The sequence below is a fragment of the Papaver somniferum genome, chromosome 3, assembly GCF_003573695.1.
Source record: "Papaver somniferum cultivar HN1 chromosome 3, ASM357369v1, whole genome shotgun sequence".
Classification (NCBI taxonomy): Eukaryota; Viridiplantae; Streptophyta; class Magnoliopsida; order Ranunculales; family Papaveraceae; genus Papaver; species Papaver somniferum.
The window spans coordinates 162297606-162310631 of NC_039360.1; the positions used below are offsets into that span (position 1 = coordinate 162297606).

Below are 13026 nucleotides of genomic sequence, written 5' to 3' on the forward strand. Positions count from 1 at the left end.
GACTCATAAGCTATTAGACCCAATAGTATTCCAACCCAAATTATATACGTTTTTGGATAGTTTAGCGAATTTTCGTCCTTGGATTAAATCTTGTTTGTGGAATCGACTTATGAAAACCTATGAGCATATATCAAATGAGAACGAACGAATTCCTTGAGTCGGGTGAATACTTCGATGAATCATTCATAGGAATTACACTCATATGTCATTGGTTTCTTCGGTTATCCACCAGTTTCACCGACATGTTATCCATCAAGCTTACGTGGTATCACATGACCTTACTTGTTTTCATTGCTATTCCATCCATTTCCTCGACTATCCATCAATTTCACCAAATGTCCATCGATCTTAATGATTAATTTCACTAACTCCACCTAAATTTCATCAATTTATTTGGTTATTCATCAAACTCATCCAATGTCGCTCGACTTTGCTCGACTTCACTCAGATTCACTCAGATTCCTTTGACTTTTCCTGTTATCCATTAATTTTAGCTAATATTCACCGACTTCATTTAATTTATCCAGTAGCATAACGACCCTACCTTACATTTTTTATAAGGAACCGAATTTTACTGATTACAAATAACACAATTGTTTTAACCAAGCCATAAACACGGGACACAAATAAAATCGAAATGTGTATACACGTAAATTAATTTATCCTTTTCTTACATTTTTATTTGCATCATATGTGTAAGCGATTTTTTTTTTCCCGATATCCACTAAAATCTGGTGCTCTAAATTCCCACTAAATTCTTTTCACGAAATATCAAATCTCCTCCTCATATTTTTACATCTGCTCCATCCTCTTCTAAATCTAACGACAGCAAACCATGACAACACATTGATCCGTATGCACTCGTCAAGATATTTCGCAATGTAATTTGGCGGGAATAACTAAGTTTTGGCGCACTAAACCCCGCGAAAATTTCGACAAATTGTTCACCAAAATTATTTTCCCTCCCCTGGAACTGGAACCCTAGCCTTTTAATGTTTGTTCTTCCCACATACAGAACCTCATTCCCATTCACCCACAAAAGATAATCAAACAAGGAGATAACTTCTTTCACCAAAATCAAAAACCCAAAACTTCTCTCTTAGTTTTTAATCTACCCTAACCGAAACCCATCTTCGAACCTTTAATGACTTTTGTTCGACAAAAAAAATCATCATCAACAACAACGATGGCAACAAAATCCTTCCCATTAAAAAGCCATAAAAGAAACCCATTAATGAATTTGATTCCCAGTCAAATCTTTAACCCGGTTTGGAATCTGACTTCAGACTAATGCCCAGTGTGTCGTAATCTGAATTACCCATAAAGTGTTTCCGGATTCAAATCATTTACAATTTTCGATCTAATGCAGGAAATCAGAGCTAATCCGATTGTACCTATAGAATTCCAGTAAGTTCGATATGTTTATCTACTCACTTTAAATACGTTTTATGTGGATTCAATTTTTTGAATCTTTTGTAGCGGTTCCCATCTTTGTTTTTCTAATTTCTTATGATTCTCATTAGTTTCTCAGAAATCTATTCGAGTCCTGTGTTGATCTAAAGAAAAAAATTGATTTGCTAGTTGGGTTTTTATTTTGTTGCAATTAGGCATGCGTTTTGGTTCGTTTGAAGGATTTGGATGTTTAGGTATCCATCAGCATCTGAAATAATCACCAGTTTGGGGTAATTTTCTTCTTGCCTTTCTTTCCCCCCTTGTTTGGGCTAATCTTACTCATCATTTTGATGTGTTACCTGTTTGAGATAATGTTTCACTTAAGGAATGTGATGGATTGCTTTCTCAACAGTAGTTATCGTGGTGAAAAAGATGGGGTTCTGCTTTGAACTACGAAATCTGCGTGTAAGTAGAGATTTCTGATCTCCGATTCAGTTCAAAAGTGGAATTATTGAAAGCTCGATATTAATTTGTCTCAGCTACATTTCCTATTTCTTGGGACTGTCCCTTTTTACTCAGTTATGAAACTCTTTTTTGATTAATCGTATAACTGGAATGATATTAATATTAATTTCTTCAATTGTTTTCATTTTTTATTATAGTTGAGTATTTGAGGAATCAGGGTTGTGTTGTACACATTTTACTTAAGATGATTGCATTCAGAATTAGTCTGTGGTTGAACCTTTGTCTAGGAATTGAGTGCAAAAAACCTCCACAGTTTGTGTATTTATCTGATTGGTATATTTTGAAATGGTTCTCTCTTATCTGATCAATTTTGCAATTTACAAATCTATGAATGCCCAGGATTCAAGTAACCTTGAAGTGATTGGAACATATTTTGCTAAGAACCTTGCAGTTTTGGAAAAAATAAGATTGTTGCCTTGAGAGATTTACGTGGTCAGGTTAATTAGGGAGTTTACAAAGAAAGGTTCACATTTTTTAATTCTCTTTATTTTTCTCGATTCATTAGTAGATTCTAAAGCTTGATTGTTTATCTCAATGAGAAAACTTTTCTTTTTTTAACGAATGCATCTTTTTATTTCTCCTTTTTGTGTTGTTTAATGAATGGGTTCATTCTTTAAATCCTGTTTGATGGCCTTGCATATTGAAAAACTGGTCAAAATGATCTTTTTTTTCATATTCGATCTCATGTACTTGCTTTCACTGATTGTGGAGTGATTTCGGAAATATGTGGTGTTACAAAGGATTGTGTTAGGTGTAATTCTTACAGCTTAATGGAAGTGTGAATGATTCAATAATTTGTACATCGATAGTTTCTCTGTGTTTGATTCTCATCTTTGGATATATACATATGTTTTTATATGTCCTTATGATCTTGTTTTTCTCCTTAATAATCTTAGGTTTACAAACTACTAAGACATAATGGAACGTTCGGGTGCTCCAAATAATGCTGGTATAGTTTACTAATTCGAAAATCCGTTTCCCTTTTTCTTTGTCAGCATGTATGTCTCAAGTCAGTTTTTATCGTTTCGACAAACGATTACAGTTGATAGAGAGATGCCTTTCTTTTTCTTTTGAGATGTCAGCAACCATTTCAAAATATATTCATTGTTGTTTTTATAATTGTAGGATCTGCGTTGGGGAAACGGAATATCCGTGGACGGTCACGCGGCATAGATCTGGATGATTGGATTGCCCAACATGAAAAATATTTATGCTTTTCTTTGTTGATAGTATTGTGAATTGGCTCAGAGATGAGATGAATTTGCATCCAGAATGCATCCCAAGTTTTCTTGAGCTGCTGACAGTCTTACCACAGGTATGATGGTTCAAAGAAACTTAGTTCTAAATTACTTCTCAGATAACAATTTTATATAAACCATATCAGCAAGATAATCTGCATCTTTAGAATTTAATAAAACTTGGATTTCCAAGGGAGTTGGTTTTCAACTTGTTTTTTCTACTACTTTCCATGTTATCGATTATCACACGTTCAATGTTTTTGTATCCAGGAAGCTTTAAGCCACAAGATAGCTGCTCGTCCAGAAAGGCGGCATCAGTTTGAGAAGGAACTTATTTCTGCAGCTGAGGTTGCTTTTAATGTCTTGACTACTTGTTTGAGTCTAAATGAACTAAATCTTCATACTTTATGGTTGAGTCTATTCTTCTTTTGTTTCTTTCCATAGCATAATAGCCAATTAATCTTTATGAATTTTATATAGACCTGCTTGTGGGTGTGAGTGCTTTGAAGTTATATATCACTTGCGCTCTCTATTTATGTAAATTTGTATCTCCAAGATAAAAGAAACTGTATTACGCTTACCTTCTTTTGTTTTTTTATAAGATCGATCTTATTCTTTTGATTTACAAACTTCTTCGGTACATTTACCATGTATCAGTAGTACTATAGGTTTAGCTGCAAATTTTTTTAAACTCCAGACATCTCTCATACAGATACTACCTCGTAGTGAAATATTTTGGATTTAACAAAGATCAAATTTTGTCAATTCCTGCTGACTACCTGGTTTCGTTTTTGTTAATCTATTTACATTGGCTTGTAGGTTCTTGAAGCCTTTGCTTCCTGGCTTCAACTAAAGCATGCGTGAGTCATCCTTCTTATTTTTATGGATTATACGCTGTAAAATTATGTCACTTTGGTTGAAGGTCTACGTGTTAATGTATAGAGTTTCTGATTTGTAATTCTACTTCACGCCTAGGTTTTGAGGAGGATGAGATTCTCCAGTTGCATTTGTCTTTGTTGGTGGTTTTGGCTAAATTTGTTGACTGAAAAGAACATGCAAGTATGAGATGATGCTATTGAAGAACAGTGAGTTCTGCTGCAGTAAAGAATGGCTTGAATAGCATAGATGTATGTATAGAAACTATTGCAGAAATGGAGCTGAGGAAAGCCTGAAAGAATGGCCGGAAATGTCCTGTAAACAGCTGAAACTTGTCCGGACTCTGGTTCTGGTGAGTCAACTCAGTACCGGCGATGATCCAAGTCAGGTGAGTCGATGACCGATCCACTTCACCAAATAAGACCCAGTAAGAATGAATAAGACTGGGTAACTCGGCTGACTTCTCATCCGTTGACGCACTGACTGACGGAATATTCCATAAACTGTGAAGAATATTCAGTCAACTGGTAGTGACTCTCTGGGAGCTTTTTGGTTTCCTGTGGAACCAGTGGAAAGTGTTTCGATTTGTGATCCTTTTGGAAATCTTTTTGCTTTATAATTTCGTTTTACAAATTTGACTCTGTGCTATACGGAGGAATTAAACTGTAAGTACAAAATTTAATTTTTTTGTCAACTTTTTCGGTTGGCCGTACCGTGGCAGCAGTAGGAATAAAAAAAAAGTGCATTGGAGGAGGAATAAAACATGTGCAGTAGTAACAGACAATATTTGTGTATGCACATGGATGAAATTACATCTGGACTATGTATGCACATGGCTGAAATTACAGACAGCCGAAGTACAAATTACTGGAGGGCCAGTTTTTGTTTGGGCCATATTTCTTTTGATGTCCAAATTTTGTAGTTGTACATCCATATTTTGCTGACAACTATTCTTTTATCTTTAACGTATAAGTAATCCTAACAATAGATTATTTAGACACCAGAATTTTTTTGTTGTGTCTAAAATTTGGTCACTGTAAATGATGTTTCTAGGGACTATTCTTGTTAGCGGCAAAAAAAAATCCCGATAACATTAATATTTTATTTCTCGCCTAAAATTTATATAGTGGCGAAGTATTTTAGACGCCAAAACACTATGGCGACAAAGTCTCATCCTGTCGCGGTTAAAAGTTATTAATGACCGATGGCCATTGCCACCCTATATATATTTAACGAGAAAACAAAATAGTGGTTACAAATTATTATTTTTTTTGCAACGGATACCTATCATCGTCATTATAAGTAAAATTCGTAACCGGCAAAATTCTCGCTGAACAAATTACCGGCGACAGAGAAAATCGCGACAAGATTTTGTTGTCATTCATAGTTTCGGTGACAATTTTAAAGATGAAATATTTTTTTACCGCAAAAAGAATATTTATACTAACAATTTTGATATTCGTCACAAGTGAATATGTTTCATGACTAAAAAAACTTTGATGGGAAAACATTTGTCACTAAAGACCCATTTTCTTGTAGTGTACACTTCCAACAAGTGTAGTTGCAACACCTTAGTCTATGGTGTACCCCATGCTGAGGATTTCTAACCTTGCAGGAATATTTGCAGCTGGTATGTGTGATCTTGTCATTTTAGCGACATCAGTGTACATTCTGAAAATCGATTATTCTTTGTCACTTCACATTTACAATTTTGGAGTACAAGAATCAATATGAGACAGTGAGAACACACCACGACAGTTCTTGTCGTTCCCTTAGAAAATACGTCTTCTTATCTCCCCTAACGACGGGAATAATGTCTCACTAAAATGACAACCTCCATCTAGCAGTAAGAGATCTCCTGCCAAAGGTTTTAAAATGCGGATAATTGTTGAGAGTAAATATCCAACAAAATTACGTAATCATTTTCGTGACCCATCATAGTACGATGTGGACTCGTAATGGCACATATATAGTGCAATCAAAAATGCGTAAGAACACAAATGTCAGGATTAAATTCAGTTACCAACTGGTACGCAGAAAAGGTTGACTAATAATGGGTTCTAAAACGAATTAAGTAAAGATGAGTGTAATATTGCATGTTCCCAAAGCAATAAAAGGTAGGTTGATACGCATAACCTATTCCTTAGACACCATCTGTAACCTTTGATGGTAGCCTTTGCCAGACCATTGAGTATAAGATGCTCTATCTTGATCCTAATTAAAAATGAAATATTCATCAAGTCCTTTTGATGTAAATTCTCTAGCAATAACATGGGTGGTTAGCCTTTGCACTTTGCATTGTGTAATATGTGCTAGGAGTTTTCAAACGCAAATTTCTTGGGAATTATAACTAGTCCAAAATGTCAAAACATTCACCAGATCCATCAGTCACTTTAATGGTCCGCATTCTGCATGAATATTTTTTTAAATTTCACATTGTTTTCTTTGGAATATGGGTTTTTTACCATTTGCATCTTAGGATGGTCTTGATCCTGTTTTACTGAAGACTTTGTAAAAATGATTGATATGCTTTCTTACCTAAAAGCATAATGGGGGGGGGGGGGGGGGGGTGCATCTACTACTTTAGAGAACACTTATTGAGAGATATACCGTTACTTCGCATTCTGTCAATCTTTTTCTATTGTCTCGTCCACTCAAACATAGTGATGTACAAATGAGTCCTTTCAAAACGAAACATCATGTCACAACCAAAGTGCCTTTATGGTTATGTCAAAGTCTGTATGAGTGAATTTCCAACATATCATCTACAGAGTCAATATGAATTCAATAATCCAAATTAATAATATAGTGATTTACATTTCACTAAATTGACTCATTAGTCTATCTAAAGTATGCTTCCTTCCAAATACTTTAGTGACTATAAAAGATGCAATCAATTACATTATCATCACAGTCAGGATTCACATGAATCCATTTGTATGGGTTTCTTTGAAATTTAAACAAGGTGTGATTATTTCTCGGTACATATAGAGATTTTGTGATGTTTTGTTCTATCTTGAAAACATTTTTTTATAATCAGCGTTGTACTCGATGACCCAATCCTCGTAGTCACATTATAAGGAAATATTTCAACAACTAGTTTAAATTACTTAAGCTAGGTGGAAAAAAACAACTATGAGTTAGACGTTTGGGTCTTGAGAGTTTAATAAGTGGTGTGGGCTTATTACGTAATAAAAGTTGGATTCAACTCACGTACTTTAGACAGAATATATATTACGTTCCACTCAATATATTTCAATTGTTTTAGAGAATTTATGTCTGACGTTTTATTCCATGAGTGCAGAAATTGGATCTAGTTCAACTGAATAAGATAGTCAATTGGCCTGGCAAAGTTCTTGTTTCCATTAAAGTTGAAGTGAAAATTGGTTGCTACTATGATACACACATTACATTATATATATCAGCACCTATAACCAGGTGCATTTCCAACTCTTTCATTTATGATGGGAGCTAGAATTACATCTTAGCTTCATCCCATATTCAGCTGATACCTGTACTTTGGTGTCATTACTACTGGGAAAAAATAAATATTTGTCTCATGATATATATGTCCGTTTTCACGTGCTTTATATGAGTCATTACGTCTAACCCTTATTACTTCGGGGTTCTTTCCATTTTAATTTTTTTTTTTTTACATTTAGCTTAATTTGAGAAATTTCTCTATCTCAATAAGCCAAGAGAATCTCACTACACATGTCAACCAATTACTTTAGGTTGAGTAGATTACTAAAGATAGTTCTCTTTTTGTCATATTTCAACATATACTGGTTCGTTAGTATCATGGATGAGGTAGAAAATTTTATGACTCATATCATCTTTTGTGAGTTCTTCCATAAAATTTGGAACACATGTGATTTTATTTGCAACGTATCTTTTGAAAATACCGACTCTTAATAGTCGAGCCAGTGGATTGCATCCCACAGAACATTTCAAATTTGGGAAGAAAATATCAAGTACACAATAATGGTGCTCAATTACTTCTAAACCCCAAATAAATACATTGGAATTGAGTTGGTACAACCAATTAATAAAAATACACCATTCAACTATAGCCAATATCGTATTCAAGAGAACAAATAGCATTAAAACAAAAATTCTTGATGATTGAGATCAATAAAACTAATTTAAATTGACCGTTTATATGTTATTGACTTATTTTAAGGAAAAAATAAACAAAACTTGGCATATTTTAAAAACAGATAGATAGGCCTAGCAAGTCATGTAAAAAAAACCACGTTTTAGTTACATACCTACAGAACCAGAACGGCCTTGGTCGCACACATCCATCCCGGAACAGAAAATAGGAACACAGCTGAAACGGGCCAGAACAGGATAGGACCTGATTTGGTCGGGCTTTTTGAGTGTCGTGAAAAATAAATCAATAGAAGTAAAAATGGATATTTCTGCGGATGTACTACCAATCTTTTATGAGAGAACAGACAGAGGCGGAGTATCTGGACATCGATTTGATGATAACAAAATTATTGCTAACGGCAGTTCGTGCTTTTTCTGTTCAGGAAATTCACTACGGGAAAAATATACATCTACAACTGGAGATTTACAACTCTTCGCTAAACATCGTAGAAAGTCATATGTTTTACAACTGGTTTCAAAGGAAGAGTTGTCGTATATCATCACTGCCAACCCTTAGGAAACAAGGGGTTGCGCTAAGAAAACAAACGACAACTCCTTAAGCAAAAACGTTGTGACGACATTTAGCTATAACAACTCTGTTCCATAAAGGTAGTGACTAAGCCTATCACAATTTTCACAAGAGTTGTTGAATAACACCAAAATATGATGATGAAAAATAGTGTTAGAGGGGAGATTCGAACATGAACCTACTGCATGGAAGTCTGGCTCATCAACCATCCTTATAGTTCACAAGTTTTTTTTTTTTTCTTTTTTTTTTAATAAAAACGTATAACAACACTTATAAGTGTTGTTGAAGTAAAAATATAGAATGTTGGAAAAAATGAGATTAGAAGGGAGATTCGAACATGAATCTACTGCATGGAAGTCTAGCTCATCAACCATCCTTACCGTTCACAAGTTTTGGTTGTTTTTTTTTTCTTAATAAAAATGCATAACAACACTTATAAGTGTTGTTGAAGTAAAAATATAGAACGTTGGCAGAAATGAGGATGGGGGGATTTGATCCTCAGCCTCCTGCATGAAAGTCTACACCACTAACCATTCCTACACTATCACAAGTTCTGTCAAGTTTGTGGTTCTTCAATATACTAATTTTAAGACAACCCTTTATAAGAGTTGTGAAAAAAAACAATGTACAAAAAAAAAATGCTCAGGTGACTAAGCCGCAAAATATTCTGAAGGAATCTTACTTGTAAATGGATGGATTCGTCGTTCTTACCAAGTTTCCGACTTAGAGTAGTCCACTCACGGCCAGGTTTCGATCTCGGAGCCTGGTTTGCATACAGTATGGAGAAATAGGGTTTGTTTAAGGTTTCGTAGAATATTCCGAAGGAATCTTACCTGTAAATGATGGATTCGTCGTTCTTACCAAGTTTCTGACTTAGAGTAGTCAACTCGCAGCCAGGTTTCGATCTCGAGCCGGTTTGCATGCAATATCATAAATAGGGTTTTTTTAAGGTTTCGTAGAATATTCCGAAGAATATTACCTGTAAATGAATTGGTCGTTCGTACCAAGTTTCTGACTTAGAGTAGTCCACTCCGGCCAGGTTTCGATCTCGGAGCCTGGTATGCATACAATATGCAGAAATAGGTTTGTTTAAGGTTTCGTAGAATATTCCGAAGGAATATTACCTGTAAATGAGATTCGTCGTTCTTACCAAGTTTCTGACTTATAGTAGTCACTCCGGCCAGGTTTCGATCTCGGAGCCTGGTTTGCATACAATATGCAGAAATAGGTTTGTTTAAGGTTTCGTAGAATATTCCGAAGGAATCTTACCTGTAAATGGATGGATTCGTCGTTCTTACCAAGTTTCTGACTTATAGTAGTCACTCCGGCCAGGTTTCGATCTCGGATCCTGGTGCATACAATATGCAGAAATAGGGTTTGTTTAAGGTTTCGTAGAATATCCAAGGAATCTTACCTGTAAATGGATGGATTCGTCGTTCTTACCAAGTTTCTGACTTAGAGTAGCCCACTCGCGGCCAGGTTTCGATCTCGGAGCCTGGTTTGCATCCAATATGCATAAATAGGGTTTGTTTAAGGTTTCGTAGAATATTCCGAAGGAATCTTACCTGTAAATGGATGGATTCGTCGTTCTTACCAAGTTTCTGACTTATAGTAGTCCACTCCCGGCCAGATTTCGATCTCAGAGCCTGGTTTGCATACAATATGGAGAAATAAGGTTTTTTTAAGGTTTCGTAGAATACTCCCAAGGAATCTTACCTATAAATGGATGAATTCGTCGTTCTTACCAAGTTTCTGACTTAGAATAGCCCACTCGCGGCCAGGTTTCGATCTCGGAGCTTGGTTTGCATTTAATATGCAGAAATAGGGTTTGTATAAGGTTTCGTAGAATATTCCGAAGGAATCTTACCTGTAAATGGATGGATTCGTCGTTCTTACCAAGTTTCTGACTCAGAGTAGTCCACTCCCAGCCAGGTTTTGATCTCGGAGCCTGGTTTGCATACAATATGCAGAAATAGGGTTTGTTTAAGGTTTCTTAGAATATTCCGAAGGAATCTTACCTGTAAATGGATGGATTCGTCGTTCGTACCAATTTTCTGACTTAGAGTAGTCAACTCACGTCCAGGTTTCGATCTTGGAGCCTTGTATGCATACAATATGTAGAAATAAGGTTTGTTTAAGGTTTCTTAGGATATTCCGAAGGAATCTTACCTGTAAATCGATGGATTCGTCGTTCTTACCAAGTTTCTGACTTAGAGTAGTCCACTCGCTGCCAGGTTTCGATCTCGGAGTCTGGTTTGCATCCAATGTGCATAAATAGGGTTTGTTTAAGGTTTCGTAGAATATTCCGAAGGAATCTTACCTGTAAATGGATGGATTCATCGTTCTTACCAAGTTTTGTGTGTGTTTAAGGTTTCGTAGAATATTTCCATGGAATCTTACCAGTAAATGGTTGGATTCATCGTTTTTGTGGACTTTCAGACTTCTTGTTCATAGTTTGTAAGTCGTTATACCGAACTTGAAGTTTGGATCGACACTGAGCTTCATATTCATCAATTTCGATGATGTATCATGCTAATTTTGAAGTCAGAACCCTCTCAGAGCTTCGTGGTTCATAGATTATAGGCCATTATACCAAGTTTGAAGTTCGAATCGACATTGAGCTTTATATTTATCGATTTTGATGATGTATCATGCTAAGTTTGAAGTCAGAACCCTCTCAGAGCTTCTTGGTTCATAGTTTGTATGTCGTTATACCACATTTGAAGTTTGAATCGACATTGAGCTTCATATTTATCGATTTCGATGATATATCATGCTATTAATGTGAACTAAAGCTACTTCATGACATGTATGACTAGTCAAAATTACTTCATGACCTATGTAACTAGTCGAAATTCAAACCGGAAGCACAAAGAGAAAGCACAAAAGCACAAAGAAACACACCAATTATCGGATTGATTTCTTATTTTTCAACTTTATTCTTATACATTTTTTGGATTTTTTTATATCAAAATGTCGATAAGAATGTGCTACATTTATTCATATTTTTTTTGGATTTTTTTCGTGTCGAAGGTTGATAATCAAACCGAATACATGAGCTCGTATTAGCACAAAATGAAACACATACTTCTCAATCCGCATGAGAATCCTAAATACAATCTCAACCGTCAAGATCTTTTCTTAATACGTATGAGTATCTCAAATACAATCTCAACCGTCCATCATTTTCATTCGGATTCACTTTTTTCTTCTTTTTTTTTTCGAAGCATAACCCTCCTTCAACCACTCGAACCCAATTCCTATCTGTTTTTCTCTCAATCACCACCGCTGAAGAACACCTCTACTCCACAGATGACGGCGGCGCTCCATCACCACCGCTGCTCTTCTCTCGACCCCTCTTCTTCATCATCTTCTCTCAATCTCTCTCTTTAACTCCCCCTTTCTCTCATCCGCAACAGTCAATAGTAGCATCTCATCAAATCCAGATCTGAACCAAATTCTAATCAACCCCATCACTGATTCAAGTTACACAAAACCAAATTTCTTCTCGGTAACAATCAACGGCGGCCCTAACTCAAGTTTCCTTCAAATCTTCATCACATAAATCAATTCTTCCATCTCTAGAAGTTCTCGATTCATCAAAATCTTCTTCTCAATCTAGAACCTCATCCCAATTCCCATAACCGAATCCTAGATTTCAAAACAAAAATAAAAACCCCCCGAATCTCAATGTTGAGATGAAAAAAACAAACCCTAGATTTCAAAATCAAAATCAAAATCTCTGAGCTCAATTGGGGACGATGAGTTTGTGGTTGAATGGTTGATGTTTTAGCTGGGTAGAGTCTGAGTTGACAACCGAAATAGTGAAATTCTATGGGTGATTTGGATGAATTCTGGCAGTAAATGGTACCATTGTTCTGTGAGGTTCTGTTTGAGAGAAGACAAGAGTTTTTGAAGTTAATTCAAGCATAGACGCAGATGAAGAACTCAGGGAGGAGATGGAAATCGAAATGAGGGTTTCTGAGCTTCAACTGAAAACAGAGATGGGTTCGATTGATTCCCTCAGATAGATAGAAGACATGAGCAGATTTATGAAGAACTAGGGTTCTATTGTGTTGGAGGATTGATAAAATCAGAGCTAGGGTTTGTGTTGGATATATGATTCTGTGATAGATTTGAAGATTTGAATTGATTAAAAGGGAAGCTGAGCTCGATTTCAATCATAAGAAGATGGGTTTTGTGGTAATTGTGTGGTTGTGTGCTTGTTGTTAGGGTTCAGATGAAGAAGTATAATGTTGATATTCATGGTTTCGGTTTGATATTGAAGTTTTGAAGACTGCTGCTGCTATA

The 13026-nt window shown here is 35.6% G+C and overlaps 1 long non-coding RNA gene across 1 annotated transcript; it reads left to right on the forward strand.

The window, feature by feature from the left end:
* Positions 1 to 1057: 1057 nt before the first annotated feature.
* Positions 1058 to 3561, forward strand: LOC113361825. Its single transcript, XR_003365350.1, has 6 exons — positions 1058 to 1407; positions 1608 to 1682; positions 1805 to 1857; positions 2814 to 2866; positions 3043 to 3232; positions 3426 to 3561. It is a non-coding gene; the product is annotated as an uncharacterized LOC113361825 (long non-coding RNA).
* The last annotated feature ends 9465 nt before the right edge of the window (positions 3562 to 13026 follow it).